We start from the raw sequence: 15468 nt of genomic DNA, 5'->3' as shown, positions 1-15468 counted from the left end.
TCATGGATCCTGAATATATTCCTGCACAGGGCTGAGTGTGTCAGACTGCAAGACTTAACCATTTTCTAGTCCTGAGCTATTTCTGTAGTTAATTATACAGGCAATTAGTTGGTCAAGAGAATCACACCCTGACTTCCTTATAACTCCACGCTCCCTGGAGGAAGGAGGACTAGCTGTTTGTTACTTGCTGCAATGTTTGCTGCTTACTTGAAAATAATGCTGGGCCTTGTCCCTGGGATTCTCACTTGTGAAGCAAACCCACTGCATAGGTAACATCTATGTGGACCTGGAACATTGCCCTGGTGAGACTGGGGACAAAGGCTAAGAACACATACATGCTGATGCTCATGCTTTTTCTTGTGCTACCAGAATGAAAACGTCCTTTGTCTCTGGTCTAGGACTCTCTGGTCTTCCAACAGCATCCATGCTGCAGTAACAGGCTAACGAATTAGCTTGTAAGTAGGTGAAAATCTTAGACCCTTCACCATTCCTGACAGAGCTGGAGATCTTCAACATTTAGTTTTTAAAACATTGAAATGATTTCTGGTACTCAACAGACTAAGAATCATTGGTCTTAGAACTTAGATAAATCAAACGGTATTAATCAAAAGACTTATATGAGTTAATAAAAGGAGAAGCATTGGAGAAGAATAGGATGACCATGAACAAAGATGTGGTGTGCAGTGAGAAGACAAAGGTATGGAGTAAAAGAAATGTGACAAGAGTATAGGATCAAAAATCATCTGGGGTCACACTTTGGACCATGATGAATGTCAGCCATTGGGGAGCCCTTGGAGGTTTTCTAGCAAGAAAATGATATGATTAGTTTTTCTCTAGGAAAATTAATTTTTCAGTAGGGAGAGAATAGATGAGACTGAATATTGGAGACTAATTAGGAAGGTCTGAAAATAGTTTCAGTGCAAATTCTAAACACTAGTGCAAAAGGAATAACAAGAGATGGACAGATTTAGACTTTCTGTGGAGAAAGATGGGATGGGTTTCTAACTGGTTAACTTTATAAAGGGATTAAGGAGGAAAGAGTAAAAGAAGACTAACGTTTTGAGCCCGGAAGTAGGAGATAGTGACAACATTGAAAAAATTCAGAGAACTACAAGGGAGATTCTGAGGTGAGGGGAAGATATTGGGTTTACTTTGATCTGGTTTTGATTTGAAGTAGCCTATGCAATCAGACTGTCTTCTTTTCTTTCTCTCCCCTTTACTCCCTCCTTCCCTTTCTTATTTCCATCTATCCATCCATCTGTTGTCAAACATTTGATTATTGCCAATCTTTTCTTGGGAACAGAAATATAAATAAGTCACAATCTAAAAAAGTAAAAAGGTAGATTTAAAATTTCAGTATAATGTGATGAACTACTTCATAAAGATTAATATATGCTATAAATGCAGAAAAGGAACAGCTAACTCTAATGGAATTGGAGAATTCATTTCAGTAGAAGATATTTGAGTTGGGTATTAAACACTGAGTAGGAGCTTATGAGGATGAAAAGACCTATGGGAAAATAGAATATTCGAAGGGAGAGGGAACAGGAAATAATATGTGCACTGTACAACCAGGTAGAAATAAATGCCCAAGAGGTTGGCAGTGAAAGACTAGAGAAACAGCTCTACATGTCAATTCTATAAGATTTTACTAGTTTCTATTTGAACATGATGATTACAGCTTAAATTTACTATGTGCTTACTATGTATCAGGCTCCTTTTTATAAAAATAATTTTATATGCGTTAATCTTGATAATGCTCAAAACAGTGATATTGGGTTTAAGATGAGCAAACTGAGACCAAGAACTTGATCAAAGTCATGGAGCTTATGAAACGTGGTGCCAGGATTTGAACACCCTTAGGGCCAGGATGCCATTTATCTTGTAATCTACATGGGGCTGTGTACAGTGGCCCCAAACCATCCAAACTTTGTTCCAGAATTGCTCTTAGTCATTATGTTATATTTTATCATATTATTAAACTGAAGAAAGCCTCTGGTTATCACTGAAACATACAGAACTAAAGGGACGAATTTGTAGATTTTTCCAGGGTGTACCTCAGATTATCAAAGGTATATGTAACAACAAGAATTAAGAAGATTAGAGACCACTACACAAATGGTTAACTTTAATCACTGGATGGATATCTCTGTCTTTTGAGGGTGAAAAATCAAGGCAACAAGAGGTAACTTTCCCAAACATGGACAATCATTACTTTGGTAAAACTTTAATGTTCACTTCAGTTTGTGGTAAATGACCTACACTTTTCAAGTGACCTCTATTTTGTTTTTTGTTTTTCATGAAGTCTAGAGAGAGAATGGGACTTCACAGTCCTTAATGCCAATACAATTCACTAACCTGAACAGGCAGAAAATCAGCACAAGTGGGTTTCCCCTCCCTTTATTCTTTCTCACATTTCCATATTATTTTTGAAGCTGTTTTGAGGAATGCAATGATGATTTTTTTTCCTGAGTGTCTATTTTCAATATTCTAACCACAAAGTGAGGAGAACCTCAAATGCTAATAACATTAGCTTGCAAGTTTGCAAGTTTTTTTTGTTTTTTGTTTTGTTTTGTTTTCACCCTTCACACTAAGCCTGTGATAAAAGGCCCACTGGAGGGCTGTGTTCAGTGCCTAAAGTGAATGCTTTAAATTTAATGATACAATCAAAATAATTTTTCCCTAGTAACTACTATTGTCCTCATTTGAGTGGATTCCAGTGCAGTTGTTTTTCCTTTTGCACTATGCTTTGTGTATAAACATAAGAGAGATGATTTAGTTCATGTATACCAAGTATCCAACTAATAATTTACTTTGCCTGTTATTTATCTCTGTCAGGATGAATGTCTGCCTCTCTCCTGTTCTTGGTCCTAGGCATTATTCTAATAATGTTAGTTCTGCATTTGGAGAATTCCACATGGAGCTGCTAAAAATTGCTTAGAAGTACTTCATACCAGAAGGTTAAATCTCAAAGAATTTTGGTCTTGCATCTAGTAAGCTAAATTGCTCCCAGCAACATTATATTAATTAATGTCAGGTCAAGCTATTTCCTTTCCTTTGTGCTCAATTCCAAGTACCCCAATAAGCGATTTCAGCCAAGCCAACCACAAACTGATTTGAACAGTACAGGTTGACTGTACTCAAACCACTTGCTATTCTGAAAATAGCTACTTAGTTATAGATTTGACAATATTTTATTACTTTTTAGAATCACTTTTAACAGTAAGCCACCTCTTTTTAAAACAAAAAAACAAAACAACTGGTTTGGAACTGCATAGGTACCATATTTTCCTCTTTTCCCCAGATACTTGTGTAAATGTTGTAAGGTGGAATTAGTCTATATCCAGATAATGTTCTAGCCCTGGAAGATTTTCTGTCCTTTGCAAGCAGTGACCATAATTTTCTTGTTAGCCTTAGCAGGGCAGCAAGGGAGAAGAGCTGAAGGCAAGGGGAGGGAGATGGTAGGTGGGTAAACCACGGCATGCTTACAGCCCACCGAGGCACCATTTCTTCTCTCCCTGAAGTTCTGCCCAGTGAAATACTCAAGCCGTCCTTCCATATGCCCCATGGGTTCTTGGTGGAGCCATGTTTCAGGCCACTCAGTGGGAGCTGGTCCATGTGAAACTGATCAACCCATCAGTCTCATTAAGAGAACATCATGAACCAAGATTTTGATGATAAAAATGCAGTAATACATAGAATATTTGAAATTTAAGTAAAGATGAAATAAACATGTAAAAAAACTAGAGGAGCTTTTAAGGATGAGTCAAGATTCTTTAAACTACAAATATATAAATTACAATGAGTAATTTTTCCTTTTTATCTCTAATATCCTAGCTAACATTTGTTAATCCAAGATCACCCAATACTTGTATCCAGAAATAATTTTCAATCAAGTATTGGGAAATCATCCAGGGGAGTTAAAAATGGGAAAAAAAAATACATTTACGTTAATACATATCTGTGAATGTGCACACAGACTGCACGCACCTCTCTTTATGCATTCACTACTTTGTTTTACCTTCATACTTTTGGCTTAACTTCTGCATTTTCTTTTGGTATATTTCTAAAGAAATGTTGTATCCAAGGGAAGAAATGTTTTATTGATACACTTTTCAAAAAGAAGAGGGGGAAAAAATCTGAAAAACTAAACAGATTTAAATTGAAACTAGAACAGATACTGATTATATCAACATGATTTTACTGTTGCTACTTTGTGATCTTTTGTCTTATCCACTATGGGAGGCCACAATGAAATCAGTTTTACAATGAGCCTGAATATGAAAGGTGCCTGAAGCTGGACTGTATTTTTTTTTTTTTATTTTTTATTTTTTGATGTTTTATTTGTGTTTGAGAGAGAGAGAGCGCGCGAGAACTCCTGAGTATGAGCGGGGGAGGGGCAGAGAGCAAGGGAGACACAGAATCTGAAGCAGGCTCCAGGCTCTGAGCTGTCAGCACAGAGCCTGATGCGGGGCTCAAACTCACGAACCATGAGATCATGAGCTGAGCTGAAGTCTGATGCTTAACTGACTGAGCCACCCAGGTGCTCCTAGGCTGTAATTTTAAAGAGACTGAGCCCTCCTTGCTTTCTAGAATTTATCTCAAAATGATTGATAAAATTAATAGGTCCTGGTTGATAATACAATTTGTGCTGCTGTTTCTGTTAGTAATTTTGGAGGACAGCAGTAGGATGTATTCAGTCCAAACTAAATTTGGATTTCTCCATCGGGCATTAGATGGCAGTATTAATCAAGACATTCACAGTTGACTTATGTTGCAGCTACTTCTAAAGATACTCATAATTCTCCAAGAACGTTTCATGAACTAGCTATTTATTCTGCATTTTTTTTTTCTTCTGCAAAGGGAATCTATAAAATGTACTGCCGGTCTGGTTTTGTAATCTTTTGCCTCTTATATTTACTTTTGTTTTCAGGAAGCTGCTAAAAGACAATCGACTTTATTTCTGGTTGGTTATTTCTGAAGTTAAGTGCCCAAAATGTTTCTTTTGCCAATTTTAAATAGTTTTTTTTCTCTTCTTGTGGATAAAACTGCATAAATGTCAATGATTAAAATTTCAAAGTTAGAGAACGGCCAATTTGTAATGGTCATGTGTAATCTCTCCTTTAAACAGTACCATTTGAAAGGGAGCAGAGCACCACTTCTGAGCAGAATCCCTCTCAGCTCTCCACTACCTGTGTCCATGGGTACCTATTAACCCTTCTGGGCCTAAAATTCCTCACCTGTAAGATGGTGATAATGCTAGTTTCTATCTCATAGTCTTGCCATTGAGGATTAAGTAGATGCTTATATGTAAAATACTTAGGACAATTCATGGCATATAGGAAGCACTATGTGTTTGCTGTGAGGACTTGGGAGATACCACTGTATCTGTAACCATAACCCCTCCCCCCCCCCCCCCCCAAGGTGTGTTTCTATAAAATCAGTCTTTTTTTTTTCTGTCTCAAGTATTTTACAGTACACAAAATATCAGGGATGAAATTCATAAAAAGCAAGCTCTCTAGGCTGCTGCTGCCAGGCAGGTTGATGTTCAATGGAGCCAAACAGGAGTCATCAAGGTTTACACGCAACACAATGGGGTATTCTTTTTAACAAGACTAAATGCAACACAATGGGGTATTCTTTTTAACAAGACTAAACGCAGAGGTGATTCTTCCTACTGGAAATGCCATGGAATTAGGTTCCCCCCCACCCCTGCAGCAGAGCAGAGCACAGGACGCAGATTTGGCAGCAGAGAGAGGTGTTGGGCATGCAGTCCTCAGAGAGGAACAGGCAGCTAGCTGCAGGATGCACATATCCAGAGAGAAGCCATTTTCGGGGGCATGAGTAATCCTTGGCAGGCATTCAGAGGGGCACTTTGGAGGAGAGTTTGAAGATCATTTACCAGGCTAGACAAAGACTTGGATATTGAAATGTGAACTTTTGAGATATTGTGGATAACATCTGAGAATTCTCATCACCGGTCCTGGGAGGCATCTGACCCCCATGAAGGGCAGAGTAGGAATATTGTGAGAGACTCTGAGGATGGTAAGCAGAGCCAGGGATCAGAAGAGAATTGTAGATCGGATGCTTAGCATCATACACAGCTAATGGTTTCTACCAATTCTCAGTGAGGAAAAAGTGTATTTGCCATGATATGCATGATAAAAAAATAATAACATAAAAAAATTTTTTTTGTTTATTTTTGACAGACACACACACACACACACACACACACACACACACACACACACACACCACAAAGCCAGGGAGGGGCAGAGAGGGAGGGATACAAAGAATCTGCAGCAGGCTCCAGGCTCTGAGCTGTCAGCACAGAGCCGGATGTGGGGCTCCAACTCACAGACCGTGAGATCATGACCTGAGCAGGAGTTGGACTCTTAATCAACTAAGCCACCCAAGAGCCCCAATAGCTAACATTTTTAAATGCTAGGTACACGCCAAGCACTTTATTTGTCTACATCTAATCCACAATAATGTAAAGTGTTCTTTCCTATTATGGTCCTCAGGAGAATACTGAAGCTAAGAGATGTTAAGTAACTTGCCTAAGGTAATTCAGTGTCAGTGCAAAAGTTAACTGATCAGCAAAATTGAATATAAATAAGTCTTTTACCATATCAATCATTCTTCATTAAGTCTTCTATTGTTTTATAAGGTTCTAAGTTAAAAAACCCTTCTAGGTAATTTTTTTTAAGTTTTATTTATTTATTTAGAGACAGGGTGAGAACATGAGCAGGGGAGGGGTAGAGAGAGAGGGAGAGAGAATCCCAAGGAGGTTCCACACTGTCAGTGCTGAGCCTGACGTGGGACTGGAACTCATAGAGAGATCATGACCTGAGCAGAAATCAAGAGTCCTACACTTAACAGACTAAGCCACTCAGGTCTAGGTAATTTTTTAAATACTTTTGGATTGATATAGACAAAGTTGGGAGTGAATGGATTTTACCTAATGATCTCAGTAAAGGTGCTGGGCTCCAAGACCAACAAACAAAGTATGTAGCCTTCTTTATAGAATGTTGCCTTAGTAGGACTTACCATGGTGTGGCTGTGCTACTTGTATATGTGTCTGTAGACACACACACGCACACACACACACATATATATAATTTATATTTATATGTATGTAAACATCAACATTCATGTATATGGATCTTGCCTTCTTAATGCTTGCTATATCATCTAATTAAAACTAAATATAGGATAATTTTCATCATTCCAAGGCTGGGATTTCAGGACCCGTAGACATGACTTAGTATATCTTTTAATTTTCTAGGATAAACCATTTACTTCAATATTTAAATTTGACTTTGTCTGCCCTCCTTATTCCCATCCTTCTATGTTATCAAATGGAACCGCATCCAATTCTAATGTTAGTATCTATTAATGGATATCAGGTTTTTCATGTAAACATCCCAAATTAACCTTTCTAATAGAGAGTTAAGCACCTCATTTAGGAGAGATTTTTAAATTTTCAGTAGTCTGAATGAAAGTATCATTTTAAGTCTCCCCGACATCCCCTTTCCTCTCATATTCCATAAAATTTATCATTAGCATTCAATGAAGCTGCCAGGGATGTTTTTTCCTAGTGGTTGCATCTGACACTAAAGGCAAAAAAAAAAATGTGACTCATCTGCCACAGTGGTTAGATATAATGTCTGAAACCACTGTTTACAAGGTCCATTAGTGTTTACAGCTCTGCCACTTTCCTTCATGGTCTGCAAAGCATTTTAGCTCAGACTGAGTTATTCTTTCATAGCAACCAATTTTCTATAGTGTGGATATCTCTTTAACTTAGAAAACTCCAAAGGGAGTTCTGGTGTCTTCTATGTATGGCTGGGCAGCAGAGGTCAGTAGACTGTGATTTGTTTGTGGTACAAGGGGAGCTGTGCATCCTGATCTCCGAAGTCAAAATGGTATCCCAGATGACAATGTCTGCTCTCTGCCCAACAGTTAGAAAGCTTGTTTTATATTTTCTATCGTACAATTCTGTTTCTCTTTAATAGCACTTGGTACCACTGACACTTCAGACTCCCCATACCTGCAAACACTTCATGCATGAATACATATTGGAAAATGTGATTTGGATGGAGACAAAACTGGGGCTAAAAACATCTATAAAATTTATCTATAAGATGAGTAAAATACTTATTTAGATACTTATTACCCAGGATGTCAAGCAAGGCCAGGACTAGAGGTAAGAAAGGTGTCTGCAGATAAGGCCCAAGCAATATCCGGAATGAAAGCCTCCTTAAAGTTCAGGCCCAGAGCATCTCTCTTACCCTCATTCCATCTCTAGTGTCAAGAACTGGGAAGGGTCTGAGATTTCTCCTACTTGCAAGCTAACAAGTTAGCCTGCTATAGCTTCAAGGATGCTGGTAGGAGACACAAGACTCCTACGTCAAAGACTAAGGACTTTATCACTTATGGCATATGAGGAAGCGTGTTTCACATTCCTTGTCAGCCCCTCTTGCCACCCAAGTCCGCTTGGTGATATAAGCAGCCCAGGTGGATGCTGTGTACAAAGTGGGTTTGCAACACAGCTCAGGAATCCCAAGCTTAAAGAATCCAGAACTTTTATGGTGGACTTTATGCAAAGCTACCCGACTTTTGTCCCAGAGTAAAATTTTATCTTTATTATACTGAGCAGTAAACAAAAATAACAAACAGCAAAAAAAACCCCACAAAAAAACAAAAACAAAAAACAAAAAAAACCCCTCAATAACAACAACAAACAGCAAAAAACCCTAAACCCATTGTCCTAAGGGGAGATATCACCTCTGCCTTTCAAGGCCCTTTGCTATACAAAGATACTATAGATAAAAGCTGAGTGACTCCACTCATAAAATATGCATATAATTTGTATTTTTCTGTTTGTCTGTGAATGTCTATATTTCCCATATATGGATCTTGAAATACCTCACAGAGAATTGGCCACAGGCGTATTCTGTTTTTTTTTTTTTATTTTTTTTATTTTTTTTCCTTATGTATGTCTTTCCTCCTATCATATATTTTTGTTTTTATTTTATTTTTGCAATATATTTTTAGAACTCACCTCTTGCTTGGAAAAATGTGGCGCTAATCATGCAGGAAGACAACATGGTTTTCATACGTAAAAGTACTGAATCAAAGTTTGAAGCAAAAATTTGATATGGTATTTGCATACCTTTAATAAAATTACAGTCTTCAAAGTCTTTTATTGGTGACTTTTGCTGTTTACCAATGCTCAAAATATGTTTTTCACCATCAACCTCCTAGGCACCTTCAACCTACACTTTCATCATACATATTATTTTCATGAAGGGATATTGTCATTCAGTAGATTTTAAAAATCACTTCTGCTGAAAATACAGGTTAGAGTTGTGTTTTTACTGCAGGCATAAATGAGACTTTATATGATAGCTGCCCCCAACTGGATTTACCTAGGTACTCTACACTTGACAGTGCTGAATGTGTAACACCTTAAAACCTTAAAACCTTAAAAACCTTAAAACCTTAAAACACCAAGGTTTCACAGTAGTAGATTATACTCGTGTTGCTACACCTGTTCTTAATTTAAGGGCAAGATGTCTGGATGGCAGGAAGTGACCTTGAAACATGACCATTAATTCCAATAGGATTAAGTTTGAGGAAACAAACATTTGACGGTGAATCAATGGCATTTTTTTTCTTCTTCAAAACAGCTACCCACTCTCAAAATGACTGCTTTTCTCCCAAATTTCAATATGGCATTTTGGCCAAAAAAAAAAAAAAAAAAAGCTTATTAAGAGGTACAAACTTCCAGCTATAAATAAATCACAAGGCATACAGCACAGGGAATATAGGGATATAGGGAATACAATATTGTAATAACATTGTATGGTGACAGATGGTAATGCCACTTACCATGGTGAGCATTTTGTAGCGTGTATAAGTGTCAAATCACTATGTTATACATCTGAATCTCATATAATATTGTATGTCAACTATATAGATCAATTAAAAGTAAATAAATTAATTAAAAATACATAATACCATGCTGAAATGAAATCATTTTACATTAATTCCGGATTAAAAGAATCACATATTTCAGAACAGATTGAATGCTAAGTGGAGAACAACTTGTGAACATATCTGTTATTTAGGATTTTTTCTTTTAATAGAATTCATTTTAGCCTCACCACAGCCAAGTAGTATTAGTAATGGCTGTCAGCCAGGACCTAGATATAGCATCATTCAATAGAAATGGGTGCTATAATTCGGATCTTTAAAACTGAAATCTAAGCATACACATTTAGTTTGCTAATGTAATGAAGAATGGTGAACAGGGAGGTGATCCTTATAGGTGAAAAAAATAGCACTGACAACATTAACCAACAATAAACCTCTCCAATGAAATATTTATTTTGAGTGGTTAAAGACATACACCATCTCATGTAGGGATGCATGATTATATAAAAGACAGACATTATTTCCTTTAAAAATAATATATATATAATATATAACATACACAATGTATTATATATAATAAAATATATGTTATTATATATAATAAAATATACAATTTTTATTTATATATATATTATTTATATATTATTTATATATTATATATATATTTTATATAATTTATATATATTATTATATATAATAGCACATTGTATGTAATATAAGAAAATACACAATATATGTTTTTATGTTTTATTTATTTATTTTTTATATTTGAGAGACAGAGAGAACACAAGATGGGGAGGAAGAGAGAGAGAGAGAGGAAAACACAGAATGTGAAGCAGGCTCCAGGCTCCGAGCTGTTAGCACAGAGCCTGATGCGGGGCTTGAACTCACAAGCAGTCAGATCATGACCTGAGCCAAAGTCAGATGCCCAACCAACTAAGCCACACAGGCGCCCCCCAAAAATGTATATTTAATGCTTACTATTTTGGATGTCCTGGAGCCTTCATGTCATTCAGACTCTTCGCTTTAAAACAGTTGGTATAGTCTCTCCAAATACCTAACCTAGCACATTTGTGGAAAATTGGTGCTACAACTTGGAAAAACCACAAGTAGGAATTAAACAAACAAGCATTTATTAAGTACATACACATTTTTTTTTAAATGATGATTTATTTGGGGGGGGGCGGGAGGGGAGGAGAGAAAGGGAAAGAAAACCGCAAGCAGGCTCCATGCAGTCAGCTTGGAGCCCGGTATGGGGCTTGATCTCATGAACCATGAGGTGATGACTTGAGCTGAAATCAAGAGTTGGACTTAACTGGCTGAGCTGCCCATGCACCTCAAATAAGTACACATTTAAGTACATTTTGTGTGCCTATCATGGTGCTCAGGTGATAAATACGAAGATAAATACAGCATTTATTTTCTGTCCCCAAGGAGCTTAGGAAAACAAACTCACAAACAGACACCCTCATATAGACCCAGGGAAACTGGGTGGGGGCTGAATCTAGAATGGGCTGACTTAATATTCCACTTGGAAGGCTGCTGTGGCTCAGATTGGCCATATATAAGAGCTACCCTACATGTCTTTTTGCTTAATGCCAATTAATAACACATATCTGCAAAAAGAGGGAAATCCTACTTTGACCTTTTGGTACATCCCGTAAGCAAATCCCAGTCTTTCATATGAGTTAGAATAAAATGATTTCCCTCCCTCTACTCTTGATAGCTTCCTATCCTGTCTTTTCCCTGCAATGGCCAATACCTCACTCTTCCACAAAATTTCTCAGTGTCCTTATACCACCAGTGTCTGGTGGGTATAGAGTCCCTCACCATGTGAATGTCTAGTCTAGATTGGGGTGTTTTTCTGGAAGGGGTGCTATAGTAAATATTTTTAGTTTGGTGGTCTATCTAGGTCTGTTGTATAGTCTTCTTCGTTTTTTTGTTTATAGCCCTTTCAAAATATTCAAATCATTCTTAGCTTTCAGGGCAGTACAGACCAGCCAATCCCTAATGGTTCACAGCCTTTAGCATGCATCCAAATATTGGATGAATACTGAGGCTTGTTGAAACAGCCCCAGAGTTTCAGATTCAGTGGATCTGGGGTGGGACCTAAGAACTGGCATTTTTTTTAATGTCTTTTTTTTGTTTTTTATGTTTACGTATTTTGAGAGAGAGAGCAAGAGAGAGGTAGGGAGAGAGGGAGAGAGAGAATTCCAAGCTGACTCTGTGCTATAAGCGCAGAGCCTGATGTAGGGCCTGAACTCATGAACCTGAGGTAATGATCTGAGCCGAAATCGAGAGTGGGATGCTTAACTGACTGAACAACCTAGTGCCCCTGAGAACTGGCATTTTAAAAAAATGTTTATTTTTGAGAGACAGAGTGTGAGTGGGGGAGGGGCAGAGAGACAGGGGAACAGAGGATCTGAATTGGGCTATGTGATGACAGCAGCAAGCCCTACGTGGGGCTTGAACTCAGGAACCATGAGATCATGACCTGAGCCAAAGTTGGCACTCAATGGACTAAGCCACCCAGGCGCAGTCCCGCTCTGCCTTCTTTTTTTTTTTTAAGAGAACTGGCATTTTCAACAAGCTCCCATGTGATGGTGATATTGCTGGTCCTGAAGCCACAAGTTGAGAACTGCTTTAATGTAGTGGTTCTGAATCACGACAACATCTTAGAATCAGCTAAGAAATTACAAAACATCAAAACAAACAAAACCCAAATTATGTCCAGGCCTGTTCCAGAGTATAAAAACAGTTTTTACATTTTAAAATGGTTGATATATATCCAAGCCCGAATCCTGGTACTTTGTACACACACACACACACACACACACACACACCTGCATCACACTTCCTTGTCTCCTAGATAATTATTACATGCAGTCAGGCCTAAATGCCATTGTTCTGGCCCTGCTGGACCCCTCCCTTATCCAATAGATACACCAAATATCCTTTCCCAGCAAACCAATGCTGTGAGCCAGGTAATACCTGATGAACTAAGACATGCTTTCAAGGCACAGGTATACATTTTCCCTTTTACTACCCGAGTTCATCCTTATCCCTCCAACACACAGTAAGGCCTCAGGGACTGGCTTAGTCCAAGTAAAGACAGTCTTATATACTCCAGACTATATAATCTAGCAGAACCTGGGCAAACGGAGGAAGCTACAGTGCATTTGATGCCACTACTGAGGGCACCGAGTGGCACAAGAATGTCAGAACATACAGGTCCTCGTGCCTGTGCCTGTTAGGGGTGTGAGAGGATGTGCCTGTGTGTTCTCAGAAAAAGGATATTTATTTTACCTACTTGATAATTTTGCTCAGCGCTGGTGATGCTCTTGGACTGTTTTCAGGTGCGACTGTAGGGGTGTGTATGTGTGTGTGTGTGTGGGGGGGTGGTAGACTGCTAAAGTAACTTCCGTTGATTCTTTCCAGCAACATGAGCCTTTGCTTTTTCTTTTAAAACCCTACTTAGGAGGTGCTTTCTGGAATGCCTAAGGTCAAAAGTCCAGCAGGGCAGCGCCTCCCTCCCACTATTAAAAATCAGTGTCTGTGAGGAGAGCTGCAGAAGGGTCCAGAAAAGGAGGGACGAGCGAAGTGGAGAACGCGGACGAATAGGGTAGGGGGTGGGGCAAGCCAGGGAGGAGGGGTGCCCACAGTGCTGCGCCTCCGCCCTGCTTCCTGGCGCTCTGCGCAGTGCGTCCGGGCGGCGGCGAGTGGAGCTGGAGCAGGCGGGTTTTCGCCAGCGGGGGCCGCCAGCGCGCGGCTGCTGCTCCCCCCGGGGACTGGGCGTACCACACCCCGGGCTCAGTTCCGAACGCTGACCGTCTGTTCCCGTGCGAGGGCAGGTCCCCGCGTTTCCTGGCCCCCATGGCTTGGGGCTGGGCACTTGCACCCTCGCTGAGGACACGCGCGGCAGCGGCGACAGACTTACGCCTAGTCGCGGAGGGAGCCTCGGCAAGCGACCGGGGAAGTGGCGCGGCCCTCTGGAAGCTTCTTCCAGGAAAGCAGCAGCAGATAGCCCCTTTGCTTCTTGTTTCTCGCTTGTTCCTTTTCTTGCTTCTGGTTTGCGCGGGAGGAGCTGGGCTGCGCAGAGTCCCTGCGGCGCACACCCGGGACGGGGTGGAGGAGGGGGGTGTCGAGTGTGTGTGTGGGTGTGTGTGTGTGTGTGTGTGTGTGTGTGTGTGTGTGTGTTCTGTCGGAATCTGGCTTCGGTTAGACACTGATCACTTACTCAGTGCTGAACCAGAGCTTTTAAATTTGCCAAAACTTGAATGGTCAACTCCTGGGCAAGATGCTGGGAATGGAGTGGGGTAGAGCTGATGAGAACAGTGGCTGCAGAAGAAAATGCAACTTGCCACTGTTCCTCTTGATCTCGAGAGCACTGTGCGCTTGACTGCGGTGGTTGATCTCTCATCAAAAGATGGAAAGTAAACAAGATATTTGGGTTTAAAATTGCCAGTCTGTGGTCTGATGGCTCATCTGACATGGCCTTATCCATGGTCAAGGTCGGATCTTAGAACCACGTTATGATTTTAAAGGCTGCTTAAAAGGTTGTGTGAGAAGCTCACAATAAGGCTTCATAGTTTCTTCATCTGGTCTTTCATTGTACGTTGTTAATCTTCCTTAATGATTCTTATCACACCAAATTATATTTTTTTAACCTTCATTTCATTTTTATATACCTAGTGTCTGGACACAGGTCGCCGAACGTCCTAATGAAGTGGTTCTCAAATTTGATGTGCATGTCAGAATCACCTGGAGGTATTATTAACAGCCTTGGGTCCCACCCTTGATATTTCCGATTGTGTAGGTTTGGGGTGGAGCCTGCAAATCTGCATTTTCTAACAGGTTCCCAGGCGATCTTGATGCTGCTCTGGGGACCATGTTTTGAGAACCACCTAGAACCACCATGTTCTAGGACTGATACTCAGAGCTCACTGAACAGTAGCATCAGAATCACCTCTGGAGCTTTAAAAGACACACAAAACAACAAAACAACAACAAATGCATGTCCCAGCCCCACTGCCATATATTCTGAGTTCATTGGTTTGTATGAGACCTGGCCATTTTGATGTTTTAAAATCTGTTTGGTGCCATTCTCAGGTGATTCCCATTTGCTGCCAGGGCTGAAACCTGTCACAGTGCTGACAAATAACTCCACTAGAGCTATCTGTTTACACATTAAGACATTTTTTTCCCTAAAAGTTAGAAGATGCACCCACTGCCTCATTAGTAGGAATGTCTGATTTGCTTATCCTGAGAAAATAGGAAATGGCTTAGATGCAGTGTCATATGGGGAGATAATCTGGAAAGAAGGAGAGTCTGTCTTGCAGGCAGATGATCCAGAGAGAAGATAAAGGGGAAGGACATTCAAGAAGAGGTGACCTCATTAACAATGTTCTCTTGTGGACATGAAATTCATCCTGCCTGCACCCCCACCTCTCCAGCCTTCTTTTCCCTAATAAGCAAGAAACCTTTACAGAGTTGTCTTTTAGTTCTAACAAAAAAGGAACTCATTAT

Source organism: Panthera leo, chromosome A1 (assembly GCF_018350215.1).
Source record: "Panthera leo isolate Ple1 chromosome A1, P.leo_Ple1_pat1.1, whole genome shotgun sequence".
Classification (NCBI taxonomy): Eukaryota; Metazoa; Chordata; class Mammalia; order Carnivora; family Felidae; genus Panthera; species Panthera leo.
This window is presented reverse-complemented; position numbering follows the sequence as displayed.